This window comes from Pseudoliparis swirei, chromosome 4, assembly GCF_029220125.1.
Source record: "Pseudoliparis swirei isolate HS2019 ecotype Mariana Trench chromosome 4, NWPU_hadal_v1, whole genome shotgun sequence".
Lineage (NCBI taxonomy): Eukaryota > Metazoa > Chordata > Actinopteri > Perciformes > Liparidae > Pseudoliparis > Pseudoliparis swirei.
Genome location: NC_079391.1, coordinates 2491745 through 2503082, shown reverse-complemented (window position 1 = coordinate 2503082; position 11338 = coordinate 2491745). Strand labels below are relative to the sequence as shown.

At 46.8% G+C, this 11338-nt stretch overlaps 1 long non-coding RNA gene across 1 annotated transcript; it reads left to right on the top strand.

The window, feature by feature from the left end:
• Positions 1–4501: 4501 nt before the first annotated feature.
• On the top strand, positions 4502–6330 carry LOC130192889 (uncharacterized). The gene is made up of 2 exons (XR_008831472.1): positions 4502–5005; positions 5130–6330. It is a non-coding gene; the product is annotated as an uncharacterized LOC130192889 (long non-coding RNA).
• Positions 6331–11338: the final 5008 nt, after the last annotated feature.

The window sequence follows — 11338 nt, the reverse complement described above, 5'->3', positions numbered from 1 at the left end:
CCCCTCAGGCGAAACAAGAGATTGAAAGATTATCTTCCTCCCACCTGAGCAAGTGCTCTCCTCTCCTCTCCTCTCCTCCTCCCTCCCTCCTCCCCCACTCTTTGTCCCCCATCAATTCATTTCTCCGGTCGTCTGTCAGTTCCACCCGTGGCCAGGTGGGGGTGCCACGACTGCTGCACACTGGTGGGTGTGTGTGGGGGGGGGGGGGGAGGGGGGGAGGCTTCCTCCCACACCTAATCTCATCAAAATAAACATGCCAGCAGTTGTCAGCCTCTCCAGCAACGAGAGGCAGGGAGGGGTGGGTGTGTGTGTGTGTGTGGGGGGGGGGGGGGCTGCTATCGAAACAGGTCTGGCTAATCATGCATATAATTGCGTTTTGACATTTCGGGCTGCTGGGACCAGACCTTTGGATATCAGGTTATCCTCGAAGCACTTAAGTGATTAACAAATGAAAATGCGGCTCTGAAACTTAATTAGATATTATGTCTCGTCCACGCCTGAGGGGCGGGGCTTCTTCTTTTTCTGTGGGAGCTGTTGTCAGTGGATGGGTGGGGTTAGGGGGGGGGGGTATTGTAGTTAAATAAGGAAATGTGTTAAAAACATATTTTATACATCACAAAATGTGCAGAAAGTGTATTTTAACAAAATGTAACCTTTGGATTTTTGGAAATATTTTTGTTCCTGAGACAAATCCTCGATATACGTACAATAAAGTTGTTTATGGACTCGACACTATGCATGAAGTATAGAGCTCTTCTTCATGAGTATAGAGCTCTTCTTCATGAGCATAGAGCTCTTCTTCATGAGTATAGAGCTCTTCTTCATGTAGAGCTCTTCTTCATGAGCAGAGTTCTTCTTCATGAGTATAGAGCTCTTCTTCATGTAGAGCTCTTCTTCATGTAGAGCTCTTCTTCATGAGCAGAGCTCTTCTTCATGTTGAGCTCTTCTTCATGTAGAACTCTTCTTCATGAGCATAGAGCTCTTCTTCATGTAGAGCTCTTCTTCATGAGTATAGAGCTCTTCTTCATGAGCATAGAGCTCTTCTTCATGTAGAGCTCTTTTTCATGAGCATAGAGCTCTTCTTCATGAGCATAGAGCTCTTCTTCATGTAGAGCTCTTCTTCATGTGCAGAGTTCTTCTTCATGAGTATAGAGCTCTTCTTCATGTAGAGCTCTTCTTCATGAGCAGAGCTCTTCTTCATGTAGAGCTCTTCTTCATGAGCATAGAGCTCTTCTTCATGTAGAGCTCTTCTTCATGAGTATAGAGCTCTTCTTCATGAGCATAGAGCTCTTCTTCATGAGTATAGAGCTCTTCTTCATGAGTATAGAGCTCTTCTTCATGAGCATAGAGCTCTTCTTCATGAGCATAGAGCTCTTCTTCATGAGTATAGAGCTCTTCTTCATGAGTATAGAGCTCTTCTTCATGAGCATAGAGCTCTTCTTCATGAGTATAGAGCTCTTCTTCATGAACATAGAGCTCTTCTTCATGAGCATAGAGCTCTTCTTCATGAGTATAGAACTCTTCTTCATGAGCATAGAGCTCTTCTTCATGAGTATAGAGCTCTTCTTCATGAGCATAGAGCTCTTCTTCATGAGCATAGAGCTCTTCTTCATGAGCATAGAGCTCTTCTTCATGAGTATAGAGCTCTTCTTCATGAGCATAGAGCTCTTCTTCATGAGTATAGAGCTCTTCTTCATGAGCATAGAGCTCTTCTTCATGAGCATAGAGCTCTTCTTCATGAGTATAGAGCTCTTCTTCATGAGCATAGAGCTATTCTTCATGAGCATAGAGCTCTTCTTCATGAGCATAGAGCTCTTCTTCATGAGCTGGCTTCACCTTTCTTGTCTGCTCTAAACAATCATCTGTTCCTCGTGTCCTTTAGTTCTCGTGTTTCCTCTTCACCAGAACCTGTAAAGATTCTTCCAGCCACAAAGTAGACGAAGCCCCAGAGTTCAGCTGCTCCGCAGAGGAAGAGCAGCTCTACATTATTCTCTCCATCATTGATCCGGCTCTACATCCTCCTCCTGTGTCCGACATCAAAACCACTGCTGACTAACGACGATAGTGTTGTACGTACAGCAGGAATCACACGTCTCAATGCTGAGATGCATCTTTGTATACAAAGCCCTCTCTTCCTTCCTTCACTCCTCCTTCCTCCCTCCCTCCCTCCATCCTTCACCTTCCTCCTCCTTCCACTCTTTCCTTCCTCCTCCCTCCATCCTTCACCTTCCTCCTCCTTCCACTCCTCTTTCCTTCCTCCTCCCTCCATCATTCACCTTCTTCCTCCTTCCTTCCCTCCTACTTCTCCTTCTTTCTCTCCTCCCTCCCTTCCTTCCTCCTCATTCTTCTTCCTCCTCCTTCCTTCCCTCCTACCTCTCCTCTTTCCTTCCTCCTCCCTCCTACTTCTCCTTCTTTCTCTCCTCCCTCCCTTCCTTCCTCCTCATTCTTCTTCCTCCTCCTTCCTTCCCTCCTACTTTTCCTTCCTTCCTTCCTCCTCATTCTTCTTCCTCCTCCTTCTTTCCTTCACTCCTCCTTCCTTCGCTCCTACCTCTCCTCTTTCCTTCCTCCTCCCTCCATCCTTCTCCTTCCTTCCTCCTCATTTTTCTTCCTCCTCCTTCCTTCCCTGCTCCTTCCTTTCCTCCTTCCTCTTTGCATCCTTCTCCTTCCTCTCCTCCTTCCTTCCTCCCTCCCTCCCTCCATCCTTCACCTTCCCCCTCCTTCCTTCCTTCTCCCTCCATCCTTCACCTTCTTCCTCCTTCCTTCCCTCCTACTTCTCCTTCCTTCTCTCCTCCCTCCCTTCCTTCCTCCTCATTCTTCTTCCTCCTCCTTCCTTCCCTCCTACCTCTCCTCTTTCCTTCCTCCTCCCTCCATCCTTCACCTTCTTCCTCCTTCCTTCCCTCCTACTTCTTCTTCCTTCCTTCCTCCTCATTCTTCTTCTTCCTCCTCCTTCCTTCCCTCCTACCTCTACTCTTTCCTTCCTCCTCCCTCCATCATTCACCTCCTTCCTCCTTCCTTCCCTCCTACTTCTCCTTCCTTCTCTCCTCCCTCCCTTCCTTCCTTCTCATTCTTCTTCCTCCTCCTTCCTTCCCTCCTTCCTCTTTCTATCCTTCTCCTTCCTCCTCCCCCCCCCCCCCCGTGTTCTTCTGACCAGGAGAACCCTGGACTGTGATGGATGAACAGGGTGCTCCCCACAGTGAGACCCCCCCCCCCCCCATGTTGGAACCAGCTCTGGAACACGATTAGCTACTTTTCCACTTTACTAATTCATAACCCCGACTTTACCACCCGAGGACCCCGATCCGTCTGCTCATGTTCCTCCGTCTCTCTCCGGCGGTCCACCTCCGTACGCCCACTCAGACCTGCTCCCCCTGGGGGTTCAATCTCTCTCTCTCTCTCTCTCCGTCCACAGCCGTGAACCCCACGGCGACGCCGTACCCGGAGGCCATCGAGCCCGACTCTCTTAAAAATAGCAATTTTTTTTCTTTCTAAAAGGGGGAACAAAGAAATCAAGATTTTGAGATGAGAGAGAACTTCATCCACGCTCTCGTTCCACGGCACGACTCCCTCGTCCTTCAGCTTAGCGAGCGGCTCCCAAGGTCCTTCAATTCAAAATAAAACAACGTGTTTATCACAGCGCTCTGAACGCGGTGACCCGCTGGCCAATTACAGCTCCGAGGAGTCCGGGCGGAGACCGCCGGGACCCGAGGAGGAGACGCAAGTGACAAGTGGATGTGACTGCGTGCTTAGCCTCTGAAGCAAATGACCATTTAATGAAGCCGCCGGGATTTATTTATTGATACCAACATCGAGGACGGTGTCGAACAAGAGAAGCACCGGCGGCGGACACGGCGTGGTGGAATAAATAAATTAAAAAAGCGGGAACGACATCGCGTCGGGAATACGTTGGCCGACGTCACTCCGGTCAGGGTTCTGACACGTTGACCAGTGGATTTCCAGGACTTTTCCAGGACTTTAAACCAAATTTCCATGACCACACTGAAATATCGGTGTATAGATCAAAGTGAGAACATTTAGTATTTAACCCTCCTGTTACCTTTCGGGTCAATTTGACCCCATTCAATGTTTAATGTCGGTGTTCTTTGGGTTCAATTTGACCCCAGGCTGTTTTTCACTGTGTCAAACATAAGAAATATCAACTTTTTTATATATTTAAAGGGCTATTTAGGTCGTCAACAAACAAACATAAAGTACCTCACACTTAAACTTGGAAAACTATATTAATTCTAATAATTTTCTGGAGGTTTTAATTGCTGGGGTCAAATTGACCCCGAGGGTAAAATATGTCAGTAAATATAAAGGTAACAGGAGGTTAAACATTGAATGGGGTCAAATTGACCCGAAGGTAACAGGTAATACATCAAAGTGAGAACATTTAGTATTTAAACCAGACTTACTAAACAGGCGGGCCGCGGACTCTTATTTTGTGGCCCCCGACATGCCTGGTTATAAATGCATAATAATTATAATTAGCAAACCAAAATCGTGTGAAAATTAGGTAGTGCGCCTTTAATTTAACCCTCTGAAAACGAAGCCCGCTACAGTGCGTTTTGACAGCTTTACGTTTTTAAAATCTGTATATCTCCGCGACAATACGTCGCCGAGATACGTTTAAAATACTGGATGAATCCGGAGGATTTCCTCTTCCGTTCATTTCTCTACCGTAAGCTCCTCTGCGATTCACAGAGAAAGATAGGGGGACGAACGTGTCGGGTGACGCGGCACCGAGTACTGTGATTTGCCAATGCGGTTGTCCGTCAACATTTTGCGGAGAAGAACAACCAATGAACACTCAAGAAATCACAAGGACCTGCCCACCTTGAAGCTCATTAGCAGTCTGTCAGTCAGAGAAGCCAGAGAACACGGCGCGAACGGACTTCACTACAAGGAAGCAGCTGCAGCGACTTTGGCGAGCAGCGCGGAGCCTCAGAGGAGCTGCAGAGCCACGAGGAGGAACACGCAGCCAGAAGAGATCCACTTGGACCGGGTAAGAGTCTTCACTAAACTTTACGTGTCCGTGACGTGTCGGGACGTGTCCGGACGTGTCTGTTATGTGTCTCGTCACGGTGTCTGTTACGTGTGGCGGTGCTGACTAGTATTATATTTTACAGAGAGGATTCACCAGCACCTGCAGCCCCACCTGCAGCTCTACCTGTCCGGCCAGCAATGGTCTCGTGCCCCGGAGGACCATGACACGATGACATGATGCCATTATAGTGAAGCCATATTGTAAATATTCTGTATCAATATTTGTGTTCTGTTTTCTATTTCTCAACATGAATATTATGGAGAATATATTTACTTTTTGTAATGTATAATACATTTATTTGAAGAAGAAAAAATGTAAATGGTCATTTTTTATTTGCACACACCCCATGAAACTTTATCTGCAATATTAAGTCATTTCTCAGTCCCATCTTTATCATTTTGGTGAATGTGTGACGGACCACATCAATTCTACTCAAAAAACTATAATAAAAATTTTGGTTTTTGACATATATACATGTATCTAGCATTGTATTCAGATATTTCACTGCTTTTGTGAACCCATGACCTTTGGTAAACCAATTTTAAACACCAAAACAGTTGGTCCACATGAGTAAAGGTGTGTTTTCAGAAGAGATATGAAGAATTTTTAGAAATCGAACTTACATTTTCAACTTTAGGGCCATATTTTTTCTTTCCACTTGTACCTGAGGTCAATTGTGCCTCATTATATAGAGAGCTGAGATTGTTCTGGAATTTTTGATGTATAACACATGGGTATGTGTCATATGCAAAAGCCTTTTAAAGGTGAATTTAATTTTGTTTGTAAAATCGAGTCGAAAGGGCTGCGTTTGAGGAACAACTCATAGAGCTGCAGCACAACAACATCCTCAAAGAAAGACACAAGGAGGAGAGCATTGACACATTCTGGATATCCTGTGTTCTGAGGAACACAAACCCTGCATTAATCCTGTGTGCTCAGAAAATCCTGACCTGCTTTGGATCTACTTATGTGTGTGAAAGCTCCTTCTCTGCCATGGGAATAATAAAATCAAAGCAGCGTTCCTGTCTAACTGACAGACATTTGGCAGACTATCTCAGAGCAGCTACAACTGAGCAACAACCGGATCTGAAAGGACTTGTGAAAAGAATGCACACTCAGAGCTCTCACTAGGAATAAGTAAACAGTTTGTTATATTGTTATTGTTATTAATATTTGTGAAATGCAGACTCAGAGCTCTCAATAGGAAAAGTAGCAATTGCAAACTTTATCAATGTCATCAATGCAAAGCTATTCACTCCAGTGTTAATAAAACATCAGCTTGACCAACACTTGTCATCCTTGGAAACGCAGTCGCTACACTACATTTGTTACTGAAATTGAGAATATTTGTTAAATATTCCATGATGCTTTGGAATGCATTAAAAATGACTAGCAAGACAGCATATTAAACAGCAGTAGTAAATACAGTGAATAAAATGGTACAAATATATGTTAATAATAATTTGTGGCCCTTTGCACCTGTTGTGGTTTAAATGTGGCCCTCTTGGCCTCCGAAGTTGAGTACCTCTGATTTAAACAATGTGAATTCCAAAGCATACAGGATACATTAAATGAAACAAATGAATAAGAGACAATATTTTGATTAAAAGAAACACTTGCTTGCCGAGCCACGGCCAACGAACTTTCCAGTTAAGGTGCGTTCACTTGCAACGCGGAAAAAAACAATTGGCGCCGCCAGTATGAGAGCGTACGCCGGCTTATATTTTGAGTCTTTCTTTCTCAAACATATGAATTATTTCAAACTCGGCGTGAATGAACGTGCGATTACAACAAATTTCCATGACTTTTCCAAAACTTTTATGATTTAAGTTTTTTCCATGACTTTTAGGCCTGGAAATGACCATTTTTAAATTACGTGACTTTCCCAGGTTTTCCATGACCGTACGAACACTGTCCGGCTCACGCGTCGCCAACCCCCCCCCCCCCCCCCCTCCTCATCATCATCGGCACAAAGACCTCGCGGTGAAGAACACGGCTCCCGACAGATGTCACGGGCCACATCTGTGTTTGTGCCTCTGCTTCGCGGGACAACAAGAGCCGTCAGTCAAAGGGGATGTGGGCGGGGGGGGGGGGGGCGGGGCCTCAGCTGTCAGCCCCCCTGCACTCACATACGGCTCAGTGTCCTGGTCGCACTATGCTAAATGACAAAGATGCCCTCCCTCTCCGTCACCGGAGGGAGACGCACCTTTACAGACACCTCCATCTGTCACACACACACACACTCTAACACACACACAACATATATAGACACACGAAACACACACATCTACAAAAGCACATTCACAGGCAGACGCACTCGTCTCCTGCATTTTCCATCGGTGACACTTTTCATTATTCAAAGCTTCCTTCTGGGGACGTCCAGAGGCGACGTGCACTCTCCCCCCAACAAGCCACGCCTCCATGATGCTCAGACGACGAGGCATTGGGTGTGTGTGTGTGTGTGTGTCCGGACTGCTGTTTAGGTCTTAATTGTAAGTGTTTATATGTGGGACATGTGCAGCTCGTGTTCCCGTGTGTGAGCGTCCTCAGTAGGGATCGGTATCGTTGGTGGTTTTTTTCGTTAGCGGTGCTAAACCGGTACTTTTAACACGATACCGGTGCCTGAAGAGATACTTTTAAAAGAAAGAAGCACAATGAGGACATTAAAAAGCTCTTCGGCCATATTCCCTGTCAAAGCCGTTCTCATGGAGCGCTGACAAACAAGGATATCAGACTGTTAGCGGCAGCTACGTAGCTACCGCTAGGTGCTAGCTTAAATATGGTTATAATGGCTAATTTTTTATTTGTTGGCCTACTTTTGTGAATGCAAGACTTGCGATCAACGTCACGGTTCTCCTCTGAGTTCAGGCTGCTCGTCTTCATCGGTCTGCTCGTCTTCATCGCTGTGCTCCGGGCTCACGCCGTCACACACGGCGCACGCCTCGCTTTCAAAGTTAAATATGAGAGGCTATCGGAACCGGCTGACAGGGCGGAGTCACCAGAGAAGTTCAAAATAATTGTTTTTCTCAATTTCAATCGGCTCAGACACCAAAATGTGAGCAACCCGCACTGCAGTCCCACACTGCCGGTCAACAAGTCTCCGTGACCTCCAAGTCTCTGTGACCTCCAAGCCTCCATGACCTCCAAGCCTCCGTGACCTCCGTGACCTCCAAGTCTCCGTGACCTCCAAGCCTCCATGACCTCCATGACCTCCGTGACCTCCAAGTCTCTGTGACCTCCAAGCCTCCATGACCTCCAAGCCTCCATGACCTCCGTGACCTCCAAGTCTCCGTGACCTCCAAGCCTCCATGACCTCCATGACCTCCGTGACCTCCAAGCAGCAGTCCACTCGATAGCGGACCATCCTAGATGAGATGCAGTGTGTTGTGTGTATCTCCCACCTGCCCCCCCCCCTCATCAAAGACATGTTGGTATTGTCGTCCTGTTCTTCGTCTCTTTATCCGCCCGTCTCTCCCTGAAGAGACGAGACGGCTGAGATGAAACAATTCGAGAGAGAGAAAAAATGGCGGCTCCCGGCGTTGCGCAATGAAATACCCCGAGTAGGCTTTCATTTAGAGATTACACCAGATTAAGATTTCCACTAATGTCGGGGAGTGTGCGTTCCTTTAGAGGGGGGGGGGGCATTAGAACAGGGCGTCACGTTAACCGGCAGCTCAGAGGGGCAGCAGGACGCGGAAGTTCAGCTTGATTGGGTTTTCATCTTGGAGGAAAGGGATGAATTATTTATTCTGCTCCAACATGAATGTGTGTGTCTGTGTGTGTGTGTCTGTGTCTGTCTGTGTGTGTGTGTCTCTGTGTGTGTGTCTGTGTGTGTGTGTCTGTGTCTGTGTGTGTGTCTGTGTGTGTGTGTCTGTGTGTGTGTGTGTGTGTCTGTGTGTGTGTGTGTGTGTCTGTGTGTGTGTCTTTGTGTGTGTGTGTGTGTGTGTCTGTGTGTGTGTGTGTCTGTGTGTGTGTGTGTGTGTCTGTGTGTCTGTCTGTGTGTGTCTGTGTGTGTCTGTGTGTCTGTCTGTGTGTGTCTGTGTGTGTGTCTGTGTGTGTATGTGTGTGTCTGTGTGTGTGTGTATGTGTGTGTTTCTGTGTGTGTGTCTGTGTGTCTGTCTGTGTGTCTGTCTGTGTGTGTGTTTCTATGTGTGTGTGTATGTGTGTGTGTCTGTGTGTGTGTCTTTGTGTGTGTGTGTGTGTATGTGTGTGTGTCTTTGTGTGTGTGTGTGTCTGTGTGTGTGTCTGTGTGTGTGTGTGTCTGTGTGTGTCTGTGTGTGTTTCTATGTGTGTGTCTGTGTGTGTCTGTGTGTGTGTGTGTGTCTGTGTGTGTGTCTGTGTGTGTGTGTGTCTGTGTGTGTCTGTGTGTTTCTGTGTGTGTCTGTGTGTGTGTTTCTATGTGTGTGTGTCTGTGTGTGTGTGTATCTGTGATGGATGAAAAAAAGCCGAGCCGAGGTAAATACTTCCACAAAAAACCCCAAAACATTCTCCCTTTCTCTTGATGCAGAGAGACGACACGCTCCGGGGTCAGAGGGCAACGTTTCCCAAAAGTGAAATTCCAGCAATTATTCACGGGGAGCTCCTCGCCGGGCGCTCGGCGGCGCCGTGTCCGCCATGTCCGCCCCCTGAGCGGGCGGCGGGAGACTGACAGCCCCATCATGAACACGGCCCGCGTGACGGATACATATTTCAGGACGCAAATAAATAAAGGATGCTCGGCGTTTTCCCTCCGAACGACTTTTCACGGCCGAGCGCCCCGGGATCCTCTGACGGGAGCCCCCCCCCCCCCCCCCCCCACACACACACACACACGACCACCACCCATTCCACCTCGGGGCCCTGTGCGACACCTGAAGAACAGACCCCCCCCCTCCCATCGCGGCCCTCCTTCCCCGTGGCGGCGGCGTTCGGGTCAGGGCGCCGCTCCTCCATTCCCGGGTACAAAGAAGCAGTTGACCGACGTGTCGGAGGCGTCCGGACGGTTCTCCTTTTGTGCCGGTGGAGCGGAACTCGGAGAGCGAGGCGGCCATTGTTGCCCAGTGATCACCGCAATGTGTCGAGTGCATGTTGAACTGAAATGACTTTTGTTTGTTTGTTTGTTTTCTTTTGGGCCGATGCAGAGATTACAAATGGGGTGGAAGGTTCTCGTGCGATTGAATAATAGATTGAATTGAATAGTACATTAAATGTAATAGGCTCGGCTAAGCGGCGGCTCGGCTCTTCCTCGAATAGTTTCTTCTGGATTCCCTCGCTCCACTTCCTGAGGGGCGGCGTGACGTCCCAAAGGAGGACAGTGTGATCCTTGAATTAAGGGGGAAATCATGAGATTTCTCCTGGTTGCGATCTGAGAGCGGCTCGATGGGAATGCATCCCGTCCTCCTCGACTCCGAGCAGAGAGACATATTGGAATAGAGGAACAGACCAAGTAGCAGAGAGATGGTTTCCCAACAGCTTCAGTTCCTCCCTCTGAGGAACACGGTGGAGAGGAGGCGAGCGGAGGAGGAGACGGGAAGTCTCAGAGCAGCGTCCTCGGAAATGTAGAAGAGGATCTTTTGATAAGGCTACATTTGTGACGGCTACATGTGTTAAGGCTACATTTCTAAAGGATACATTTATGAAGGCTACATTTAGGACGACTCGTTTTCTGAAGGGCTACATCCGTGAAGGCTACATTTGTTAAGGCTAATTTTATGAAGGCTACTTTTGTGGTGACTACATTTTTTAAGGCTACATTGGTGACGGCTACATGTGCTAAGGCTACATTTAGGACGGCTAAATTTAGGACGGCTACATTTAGGACGGCTAATTTCGTGAAGGCTACATTTTGGACGGCTACATTTTTGAAGGCTACATTTTGGACTGCTACATTTGATAAGTCTACATTTGTGATGGCTACATTTGATAAGTCTACATTTGATAAGGCTACATTTGATAAGTCTACATTTGATAAGTCTACATTTGATAAGTCTACATTTGATGAGTCTACATTTGATAAGTCTACATTTGATGACTCTACATTTGATAAGTCTACATTTGATAAGTCTACATTTGATGAGTCTACATTTGATAAGTCTACATTTGATGAGTCTACATTTGATGAGTCTACATTTGATGAGTCTACATTTGATAAGTCTACATTTGATGAGTCTACATTTGATAAGTCTACATTTGATGAGTCTACATTTGATTAGTCTACATTTGATAAGTCTACATTTGATGAGTCTACATTTGATAAGTCTACATTTGATACGGCTACATTTGATAAGTCTACATTAGTGAAGGCTACATTTG